The sequence below is a fragment of the Balaenoptera physalus genome (genome assembly GCF_965194825.1).
Source record: "Balaenoptera physalus genome assembly, chromosome: 19".
In the NCBI taxonomy this organism is placed as follows: domain Eukaryota; kingdom Metazoa; phylum Chordata; class Mammalia; order Artiodactyla; family Balaenopteridae; genus Balaenoptera; species Balaenoptera physalus.
This window is the reverse complement of record NC_138900.1, coordinates 15,480,989-15,490,585: the sequence shown is the minus strand read 5'-3', so window position 1 is coordinate 15,490,585 and position 9,597 is coordinate 15,480,989.

The following is a 9,597-nucleotide window of genomic DNA, read 5'->3' as shown; positions in this document are numbered from 1 at the left end:
GTACTACTTTCTGTGATATTTCCTGAGAGGGATGCTTGAGGAGAGGGGACCCAAGTGAGAGGTCAACACTTTTTATCCTCTACAACCTTTTTCTTCCTTCCTCCTTCCCAGAATGTGTATATGTTTGCTGTAGTGACAGTAGGCATTTCAGATCATGAGGTGACCTTGAGGATGGAAGGGTCAAAGAAAATTGCACTGAACAACTTAAACAGGCAAGGAAGACTTTATCCAGACTATTGCAATAGGGGTCGAGTCTATTCTAGTAGGAGAGAGAATGAACTCAACTCCAAATACAATAGGGACAGCTTGGGATTTATAGCTAATAGGCAGGTCGAGGGAGTCAGTGGATGGAAAATTACTAAGAGGAACTTGGTTAGGTATCAAGAGTTGGGGAGATTCTTGTTAAACTGGTTTGGCAGTCTTCTTGCTGAACTGGGTTCAGTAGGCCAAGGACAGAAGGCCAAGGATAAGGTCTATTCCAGAAGAGGGCTCAGAGAAGCCTCGTTAAAGTGCAACAAGGAAGAGCCAAACTGAACTACACGTTGTTTCTGTTTCTTTTGCTTTAACCTTTGCTTTCCGCTGCTTTTGTTCACTAAAAGGATACTGTCTGTACATATGGCCTGCCTTGGGGAACACTGCCTTTGTTCAGGGAAACATCCGGAACCTGTTCCACCTGTGGATGGCTACAAGAAAGAAGAAATTAACACATCCCCTCCCCGAGGCTGGCCATTCTGGGTGATATTTGCAAAACGTATGGCCTTTTTACTTTACTTCCTCATCTCCTCCTCCTCTCTGTGCTATAAAAGAAACTGGCACCCAAACCCCAATAAGATGGTTATTTTGAGACTTTAGTCTGTCATCTTCTCAGTCTGCCGGCTTTCCGAATAAAGTCATATTCCTTGCCTAAACACCTCGTCTCCGATTTATCGGCCTGTCGTGCAGCGAGCAAAGTGAGCTTGGACTCGGTAACAAAAGTTTTTGGTCAAGGAGGGAGTCCTTGTCAGACCTACATGTTAAGATAGTGGAGCAGTAAGAAAGGAGTCTGGGTACTTAAGACAAGAAAAGGAAATAAGACGTATCAAAAACTGCAAACCCCAGGAAAACAAATGACAAAGCAATATAACTAATAAACTGATTTGGCAAGAATGGAAGTACTTAAAAAAATCAACTGTAAAAAATTAATTGTATTTCAGCAATAATCAGAAAATATAACAAAAAAACATTTCATTTATAATAACTAAAAAAGTTCTAAGTTCTGAGAAATAACTCTTAAAGGAGATTTCAAATACTTTCGTGTATAAAACTGTAAAATCCTAATGAAGGACAATAACAATCTCAATATAGGGATGGATATCCCACATTTATGGAGGGGAAGCTTAATATAGGAAAAATGTCAACTCTTGCCAAATTAAATATAAATTCAAGGTAATTCCAATGAAAATCTCAAAAGGAATTTTTATAATATTTGACAAGGTGATTAAAAATGGATGTACAAGGATATTTATGTAAGAAGCATAGCTAAGAATATTCTGATGAAAGGAAAAGAGGGGGACTTTGTTAGATACTGAATTGTAAAACTAAACATTAAAAACAGGGTATTTTATATAAAAATTCAAATAGAAACAGAATATAAAAACCTGAAACAGAATCATGTGTACCTGAGAATTCAGTAATGTTTATCCTCTTTTCTCTTATAGTCAATTATTTTTTCATCTTACTTAAGAAATCCCTTCCCACCTCAAGGTCTTTAAGATATTTACCTATATTTTCTACTAAAGGTGGAAAATGTGATGCAATATAAAATGCCGAACATAACCTTTGAAGTATTCTTACCAAAAATGTTTAACCTGAATCTAAACTCGGTACTAGATCTAACTTCCAGGTAATATAGATCACAGAGGAACAAGTTAAAGAATACTTTAAGTAAAGAATCAGAAAAATTCAGAATGTGGAATATTCTGTTAAAACTACTGACACAGACTCTTAAAAATTAGTATTATGGAAAAAAAAATGGTTCTAGATCAAGAGGGATAGAGTAAAAGAACAACTAAATGCAATGCATGCATCTTGACTGACTTCTGGTTCCCTGTCTTGCCTTAAAAAAAAAAAAAAAGGCTTTTTAAAGAAAAACTCTGAAAGTAATTTTGGGCATAAATGGAAAAATATTAACATGGACTGAATATTAGGTGATATTACAAAACTATTCTGATTTTTCTTAGATGTGATAATATTATTGTGGTTAGATAGGAGAATGTCCTTATTCTTAGCAAATACATGATGAAATATTTAGGGGTGAACAGTGATGATATTTGCAACTATTCAAATCAGTCAGCACACCTCACAGAAAATCTGCCATTTAAAGTTTTCTAGGATTCTAATTCCTTTTGATTTTCATTTTTTAATACCTAAACTTCATAGAACATATTTATTTCCCAATACAACATTTTCCAGCCAATGATTAGGAAAGTAACAAAATGATGTATGGGGAAAGCTTTTATGTACACTGTAAATACAAATGGTACTCTATCAATGATGTGTAGATGATATAAAATGTGTGCCAAGGGTCAACAAAGCAGACGCATAGCCATATCAATTGCTTGGTGATGAGGAAGTAAGGCGTTAAACACTTTAAATCCTAACATGACAGCTTGTTACTTATAGGCATTGTATTCTGTTTCACTTGCATTTTAGGAAATTGCTTGGGGATTTGGAGTTGTTGTTAATATTTACATTTTATGCAGTTAAAATAATGGGAGGACTTCCCTGGTGGCCCAGTTGTTAAGACTCCATGCTTCCACTGTGGAGGGAGGGCATGGGTTAGACCCCTAGTTGGGGAAGTTCTGCATGCCACGTCATGTGGCCAAAAAATAAAATAAAATAAAATAAAATAATGGGAAATGACTTCTTGTTTGGTGTTTTTTGCACAGATGTTTACACACACAAACATAAACACACAGAGGAAATAATTATACCAAATGTTAATAATTGTTGCATATAGGTAGTGGATATATGTCAGAAGACTTTTCTTTCAAGTTTTCTATGTTTGAATTTTTTAAAATAAAAAGTAGCACAAAGATTAAAAAGTACTATAAAATTATATGACTTTATGACTATGTAGAAGAAAAGGCCATTTTAAACAAGGTAAGTCAGAATACATCAAAATATTACATACAAGAGACATCTAAGCAACTAAGCAATTAAGGTAGAAAAAATTATTTTCAACATATATAAGAGAAAAACATATTTAGAATGTAAAAGAAATATAAATTCAATAAGAAAAAGCAAAAAGCCCAGCACCCCAAATACACACACACACACACACACACACACACATATATATGTAAAGGCATGAACACAAAATGTATAGAAAAAAGAAATACAAATAGCTGGTAAAGTTCAGCTCTAGCATTAAAAGAGCTTGGAAGTCAACACTCCCAACTTTACAAGATAAAGTTGAATAAACCAAAAATCAATAATTTTCCTGGACCCATGAGAGAACTGAGACTACAGGGCAAACCATCACCCTGAGATCTAGAGAGATATAGGCAAATCCAGAGTGTTGTAGCCAGATCTGCTTACCTGGAGCAGAAGCCACTGGAGCCATAAACTGGTAGGAACACGTATATAGTAATTTTGACAAATTGTTGGATGCTGATGTAGACTAGTATGAGAGGAAGAAACTCCTGAGAACTACAGTCTTAGGGGTGTCCCACATTTTCTTTGGTCTTACCTCCAAAACCCCACTAGGTTCTCACTGTAAGGATCTGAGGAAGATCTTGTCATGACTCTAGCAGAGGGAATGCACACAGAGAGCTCTGCATAACAAACGATAACAAACATAACTTTATCAGAGCCTTATCCCAGCTGGAGTTCTTACTTTAGCCGCCTCTAGCCTTCCTGTCTCCCCAAAGGGGAACGAAGGTTTAAACCATGAAGAAATACTTGTGAAGTCACAGGCTGGAGACTTAGGCCCACTAAAAAGATTGAGATTTAACTGGAAAAGTATAGAACATTCCCCATCCCCCATACCTTACCACCACACCAGTAGGGCTCTGTATAATAACGATAGATTATTGTGGTAGACCCTCAAGATACACACTCTTTCTGAGGAGGAGTACAGATCTAGATATGACATAGATGTTGAGATCATCTGTTATTTTAATATAACTAATATGTTAAGATTCTAATGGGAAATGTAGACAATGTACAATAATGGGTGGGTGATGTAAGTAGAGAAATGGGCACTCTAGGAAAATAGTCAAAGGAAATGCTAGAAATAAAAAGCACTGTGACAGAAATGACTCTTCGTGCCTTTGATAGACTTGTCTGTTGACTGGACACAGCCAAGGATAGAATCAGTGAGCTTGAAGATAGGTCAATAGAAATGTCCCAAAATAAATGCAAAGAGAAAAATGAATTTAAAAACAAAACAAGAGGACTTCCCTGGTGGCACAGTGGTTAAGAATCTGCCTGCCAATGCAGAGGACACGGGTTCGAGTCCTGGTCTGGGAAGATTCCACATGCCATAGAGCAACTAAGCCCATGTGCCACAACTACTGAGCCTGCACTCTAGAGCTCGCGAGCTACAGCTACTGAGCCCGCATGCCACAGCTACTGAAGCCTGCGTGCCTAGAGCCCATGGTCTGCAACAAGAGAAGCTACCACAATGAGAAGCCCGCACACTGCAACAAAGAGTAGCCCCCGCTTGATGCAACTCGAGAAAAACCCGTGTGTAGCAATGAAGACCCAATGTAACCAAAAATAAAAAACAAAACAAGAAAACAAACAAAAAACAGAACAGAACTTCCAAGAACTATGGGGCCATTTCAAACGTAGAACATGCATGTAAGTGGAATACCAGAAGGAGAAGAGAGAGCTGAGTAGAATTATTTGAAGTAATTATGGCCAAAACCTTTCCAAAATTAAAGTTTGACATACACAAAACTACCACAGATCCAGGATGCTCAGAGAATACCAAACAGAATAAATACAAAAAATTTAAAAACGCACAAAACCCACACACCAAAAACCCAAAGAACTACACTTAGGCATATCAAATAGCCGGTAGACATATGAAAAGATGGCCAACTTCATGAAAAGATACAAAAGAAAATGAGATCAATTAGCCAAAATTAAGAAAAGTGTATATCATGTATCAGGGACGTTGTGTATTACAGGATACTTTTATATCCTGCTGGCACAAATGAAAATTAATTTGGCAACTCCATGGAGAATTTGGCAATCAGTTAAAACTTTAAAAATACGTAATCCAACTACCCCACTAGCCAGCTTCTCCTTATCTACTGAGAGAAGCAGCCACAGAAGCACAAGTAGGCAAGCATTCAGAAACTGATGACAGCAAAACACTGAAACAATACTCATGTACATCAGAGAGATGAGGGCTAAATAAAGCACAGTATTCTATGTAGAAGTTAGAAATAATGACGTATATATATTTGCACACATTTAAGAATGACATTTTCCAAGAAACCGTTGAAAGAAAAAGGCGAACCTTACAGACACACACAGAGAAATCACAAGTCAAGGATTTTCCTTAGACATATGTCTATGTACCAAAGCATGTAGGAAAATGTTTGTGGAAGGACACACACCCAAATGTCAAGTGTGACGACTTTTTTTTAAAAATAAATTTATTTATTTTTGGCTGCGTTGGGTCTTCGCTGCTGCTCACGGGCTTTCTCTAGTTGCCTCGAGCAGGGGCTACTCCTCGTTGCAGTGTGCAGGCTTCTCTTATTGTGGAGCATGGGCTCTAGGCACGTGGGCTTCAGTAGTTGTGGCATGCGGGCTCAGTAGTTGTGGCTCGTGGGCTGTAGAGCACAGGCTCAGTAGTTGTGGCACACAGGCTTAGTTGCTCCGTGGCATGTGGGATCTTCCCGGACCAGGGCTTGAACCCGTGTCCCCTGCATTGGCAGGCGGATTCTCAACCACTGAGCCACCAGGGAAGTCCAAACAACTTCTAAAGAAGTGATTGGGATTGTTATGATGAATCAAAGGACTTTTGTTTTAAAAGTAATATCTCCGTTTTTACAAATAAGAATGTATGTATTCCTTTTGTAATTAAGAATACATTTTTTGGGCTTCCCTGGTGGCGCAGTGGTTGGGAATCTGCCTGCCAATGCAGGGGACACGGGTTCGAGCCCTGGTCTGGGAAGATCCCACATGCGGCGGAGCGGCTGGGCCCGTGAGCCACAACTACTGAGCCTGCGCGTTTGGAGCCTGTGCTCCGCAATGGGAGAGGCCGCGATAGTGAGAGGCCCGCGCGCCGCGATGAAGAGTGGCCCCCGCTTGCCACAACTAGAGAAAGCCCTCACACAGAAATGAAGACCCAACACAGCCAAAAGTAAATAAATAAATACATTAATTAATTAATTAAAAAAAAAGAATACATTTTTTTAATTTTAAAAAATCATAAAAGGATGCAAATATTTATCCAAGAGAGTAATGGAGATCATGTGTTTTTTTAAAACAGCTTTACTGAGATATAATTCACATAACATACGAGTCACTCACTTAGCATGAATAATTCAAAAGTTTTTAGTATATTTACACAGTTATTTATTTATTATTTATTTATTTATTTTGGCCACACTGCACAGCATGTGGAACTTCCCTGACCAGGGATCAAACCAACACCCCCTGTAGTGGAAGGGCGGAATCTTAACCACTGGACCCCCAAGGAAGTCCTATTTACACAGTTATACAACCATCACCACAATCAATTTTAGAACATTTTCATCATCCCCAAAATAAACTTGTACCCTTCAGCAGTAACTTCCTGTTGTCCCCAAACCCACTAACCCTAGGCATCCACTAATCTACTTTGTGTCTCTGGACACAAAAATCTACTCTGGGTGCTTGCTCTGGACATTTTATATGAATGGAATTGCACAGTATGGTCTTCTCTATCTGGCTTCTTTTACTTAACATGTTTTCAAGGGTCATCCACATTGTGGCATGTATCAGTACTTCATTTTAGTGACAAATAATATTACATTGTATGGTTACACTACATTTTATTTATCCACTCATTAGTTGATGGACATTTGGGTTGGTTCTACTTTTTGGCTACTGTGAATAATACTGAAATGAACGGTTGTGTACAAGTTTTTCTGTGCACATTCAATTTTCTTGTGTAAATACCTAGGAGTATAATTGCTGGGTAAAATAGTAACTCTATGTTTAACATTTTGAGTTCTGTCAAACAGATTTCTAAAAAAGCTGCCCCACTTGACATACCCACCAGCAGTGTATACGGTTTCCAACTTCTCCACGTCCTTGCCAACACTTGCTATTATCTTCTTTATTATAGCCATCCTAGTGGGTGTGAAGTGGTGAGGTTTTATTCTTAATAGCAAAAATTTTTTGAGACAATCTCCATGTTTATCATTGGGATTTTGGTAAAATAAATGATAGCAAATCCATACAACAGAATACTATGAAGCTAAAAATTTGTGCTCCATACTTATATTTACAAACAAGAAAAGTTGTCCATGATACAGTAAAGTATGCACATTGCAAACCTGCAATTTTCTCTAGTTGGTACAAGTTTGCATTTTCTTATATTCTACTAAGTATTTATTAATTTTAAAAGTAAAAAAGTATAATGCTATAGTATTTCCGTAAAGAACAGGGATTTACTTCTACCAAGTTAACTGATGGTAAAAAAGAACAGAATGTTTTTTTGCGGGCAGAGAGGAAAGAGGTAAAAGCTAATAGACCAAAGGGACAGAAAACTTGACTCTGAAAAGTTAATCTGCTTAAGAATAAATGTTTAAAGCACTAGTCCATAATAATGGTAAAGGAAGAATTAGTCTACAAATGTTGCTTGATAAGAAGGCAATTTGTTTTGGTTTTTTTTTTTTTGGCTGCGCTGGGTCTTCGTTGCAGCACCCTGAGGCAGTGGGATCTTAGTTCCCCGACCAGGGATCGAACCCCTGTCCCCTGCATTGGAAGGCGGATTCTTAACCACTGGACAACCAGGGAAGTCCCAAGAAGGCAATTTGGACTAAACTCATACCATATGCTATTTCAAGAAAATAATTTATTAAAATTAACTTTAAAAAAAATGTGACAATGTTCTAATAAAAATAGAGAATGGTTGGTGAGAGTATCTGAGCACATATGCTAAAAAGTTCATTTTTTTCCAACATGTTTTTTCAAGTTGATAATAAAAGGAAATCCATGGATAAATGCTTAAAGATTATGAAAAACCCATGACCCTCCTCTGCTGCAGCTGTAGAGAACATCAATAGCCTTTAAAGCCATAAAACAGTCCTAGCCATTGTTAGTTTTCACAAGTGAGTCCTAAAGGACATTGGGTCTTACCTTCTGAGATCATTGCTATATCCTGTGGATGTTACCTATAACCGCTAAAACGTTTATGTTTCTGATTCACTGCTTTAATAATGTTATGCCCTGATAATTATAGTTCCATTCATTCTCTTTAAGCTCTTCTCCCAGAGGCAGGGAGATAAAATAACATTTTAGTTCATAGAAGACTACACTGTTGCAAACAGAAAAGCCTAAATTAAATGGAACATGCTTACCACTCATTTGCCTTATCACCAGAAAAGTTATTACATGCACTAATAATGAGGATTACATAAGTATAGATATGCATAAGTGTGGGTATACAACTAGACTGAGTTGTGGTTAAAATAACTCATCTTTATAAATTGAGTCTTGTAAACCTCAGACAATAGTGCAAATTATATGAATCTATAGAGTTATAGTTACACTATCTATATATCTAAGTTTTAAAGTGCTATTTTCTTTGATATATTCTTATATCAATAATGGCTGTGTTCTTTACTGTGATATCCTAAATATATTTTCAAAAATTCCTAATTATCTTTGGGATGTTAGACTAATACAATATTGAGTTCTAGAGAAATTAAAATTCAGAGAGAGGAAATAGTTACCACAAAAACCTCAGCTGTGTCAGTACTTATTTATTCTTATCTATGTATAACTCTACAACCGTGATGGTAAAATAAATATTTACAAATACAAAAATAAGAGTAATTTATTATTAAAAACTAGAGTTTTAAAGCTTTAATTACATTGTCATTGAAACATATTGTTTGTACTTAAAAACTTATTTGTAGTGTCTGGAACATGCTTTAAAAATACTACAGAAAAAACAAATTCAGAGAAGACTAGTTGAAACAAGGTTGGCAAAAGTTTGATAACTGTTAAAGCTGAATGGTACATGGGTTGGGTGGGTGAGAGGGGGGTGTTCATACTATTCAGTCTACTTTTGTGTATGTCTAAAAATGTTTAAGATAAAAAGTTAAAGTAATAAATGTTTTGTTTGGCTAGATTATATATGGACATGTGTGGAAGACACGGCTGTCTCACCAGAGTGTGAATTTCTATTTCTCAAAAGCCTGCTATTATTTACATGGTCTCTTTTTAGGTCTTGGGGCTCTTCATGTCTATAAACAACTGAAAAACCAAGATTAGGCTCCAACAAGTACAGAAATTCTGTACTCTTGTCAGTTTCCTCACTTCTGTAGGAGCTAAAAAAATCGAATGGTCCCTGGGTTGCCTTCAACACAGCTAAGGCTGCAGCCA